The 2,500-nt window shown below is 40.6% G+C and overlaps 2 non-coding genes across 2 annotated transcripts; both read left to right on the plus strand.

The window, feature by feature from the left end:
- The first annotated feature begins 408 nt into the window (after positions 1-408).
- trnap-ugg (transfer RNA proline (anticodon UGG)) lies at positions 409-480 on the plus strand. The gene has a single exon. It is a non-coding gene; the product is annotated as a tRNA-Pro (tRNA).
- A 1,225-nt stretch (positions 481-1,705) lies between these two features.
- Positions 1,706-1,777, plus strand: trnap-agg (transfer RNA proline (anticodon AGG)). Its single transcript has one exon. It is a non-coding gene; the product is annotated as a tRNA-Pro (tRNA).
- Positions 1,778-2,500: the final 723 nt, after the last annotated feature.

Below are 2,500 nucleotides of genomic sequence, written 5' to 3' on the forward strand. Positions count from 1 at the left end.
TGGTCTAGGGGTATGATTCTAGCTTAGGGTGCGAGAGGTCCCGGGTTCAAATCCCGGACGAGCCCTTTCAGCATTGTCTCCAATCATTCCCTGAATTTGGACAATCATACTAAGTTATATTGAATTGACCCAGAATTTGGATATGTTCTATAGATCAATGTAGACCCCAATGGTTATCTCTGAAAAGAGCGTTACTGAAAAATCGCGATGGAAATATGTCAGACTCTTTGGAGATATCAATATACTGCCATTCGAGGTTAATTGTTGCTCACGTTGTTAACGGAAGTCAGTAGTGTACTGATTTTATTGATGTTACAGAAATGAAAGGCCAGGATGTATTATTCCAACTTAGTCAACATGCAACAGCGGTTGCCGAACTCACAGGTTTCGAACAGACTTCTTTTATGTGGCTCGTTGGTCTAGGGTTATGATTCTCGCTTTGGGTGCGAGAGGTCCCGGGTTCAAATCCCGGACGAGCCCTTTCAGCATTGTCTGCAATCTTTCCCTTAAGATGGACTATCATTACTAAATTATATTGAATTGACCTAGAATTTGGATATGTTCTATAGATCAATGTAGACCCCAATGGTTATCTCTGAAAAGAGGGTTACTGAAAAATCGCAATTGAAATATGTCAGACTCTTTAGAGATATAAAATGGAGATATTAATATACAGCCATTGGAGGTTAATTGTTGCTCACATTGTTAGCGGAAGTCAGTAGTGTACTGATTTTATTGATGTTACAGAAATGAAAGGCCAGGATGTATTATTCCAACGTAGTCAACATCCAACAGCGCTGGCCGAAATGGATGCTTTCGGAAAGGTCTCTTTTACATGGCTTGTTGGTCTAGGTGTATGATTCTCGCTTAGGGTGCGAGAGATCCCGGACGAGGCCTTTCAGCAATGTCTCCAATCTTTCTCTGAAGATGGACTATCATTACTAAATTATATTGAATTGACCTAGAATTTGGATTTGTTCTATAGATCAATGTAGACCCCAATGGTTAATTCTCTGAAAAGAGGGTTACTGAAAAATCGCAATTGAAATATGTCAGACTCTTTAGAGATATAAAATGGAGATATTAATATACAGCCATTGGAGGTTAATTGTTGCTCACATTGTTAGCGGAAGTCAGTAGTGCACTGATTTTATTGATGTTACAGAAATGAAAGGCCAGGATGTTTCATTCCAACTTGGTCAACATGCAACAGCACTTGCCGAAGTCTATGCTTTCCGAAAGGGTTCTTTTATGTGGCTCGTTGGTCTAGGCGTATGATTCTCACTTAGGATGCGAGAGATCCCGGACGAACCCTTTCAGCAATGTCTCCAATCTTTCCCTGAAGATGAACTTTCATACTGCCTTGAGAGGTTAAGAGTTTCTAAAATTGTCAGCAGGAGACAATAGGTATAGTATACTTATTTTAGTGATTTTAGAGAAATGAATTGCCAGGATGTTTCATTCCAATTTGGTCAACATGCAACAGCGCTTGCCGAAGTCGATGCTTTCCGAAAGGTTTCTTTTATGTGGCTCGTTGGTCTAGGGGTATGATTCTCGGGTTCAAATCCCGGACGAGCCCTTTCAGCATTGTCTGTAATCTTTCCCTTAAGATGGACTATCATTACTAAATTATATTGAATTGACCTAGAATTTGGATATGTTCTATAGATCAATGTAGACCCCAATGGTTAGGACTCTTTTACATGGCTCGTTGGTCTAGGGGTATGATTCTCGCTTAGGGTGCGAGAGGTCCCGGGTTCAAATCCCGGACGAGCCCTTTCAGCATTGTCTCCAATCATTCCCTGAAGATGGACAATCATACTAAGTTATATTGAATTGACCTAGAATTTGGATATGTTCTATAGATCAATGTAGACCCCAATGGTTATCTCTGAAAAGAGCGTTACTGAAAAATCGCGATGGAAATATGTCAGACTCTTTGGAGATATCAATATACTGCCATTCGAGGTTAATTGTTGTTCACGTTGTTAGCGGAAGTCAGTAGTGTACTGATTTTATTGATGTTACAGAAATGAAAGGCCAGGATGTATTATTCCAACGTAGTCAACATCCAACAGCGCTGGCCGAAATGGATGCTTTCGGAAAGGTCTCTTTTACATGGCTTGTTGGTCTAGGTGTATGATTCTCGCTTAGGGTGCGAGAGATCCCGGACGAGCCCTTTCAGCAAAGTCTCCAATCTTTCTCTGAAGATGAACTTTCATACTGCCTTGAGAGGTTAAGAGTTTCTAAAATTGTCATTAGGAGACAATAGGTATAGTATACTTATTTTAGTGATTTTAGAGAAATGAATTGCCAGGATGTTTCATTCCAATTTGGTCAACATGCAACAGCACTTGCCGAAGTCTATGCTTTCCGAAAGGGTTCTTTTATGTGGCTCGTTGGTCTAGGCGTATGATTCTCACTTAGGATGCGAGAGATCCCGGACGAACCCTTTCAGCAATGTCTCCAATCTTTCCCTGAAGATGAACTTTCATACTGC

This window comes from Pleuronectes platessa, chromosome 22 (assembly GCF_947347685.1).
Source record: "Pleuronectes platessa chromosome 22, fPlePla1.1, whole genome shotgun sequence".
NCBI classification, from domain to species: Eukaryota; Metazoa; Chordata; class Actinopteri; order Pleuronectiformes; family Pleuronectidae; genus Pleuronectes; species Pleuronectes platessa.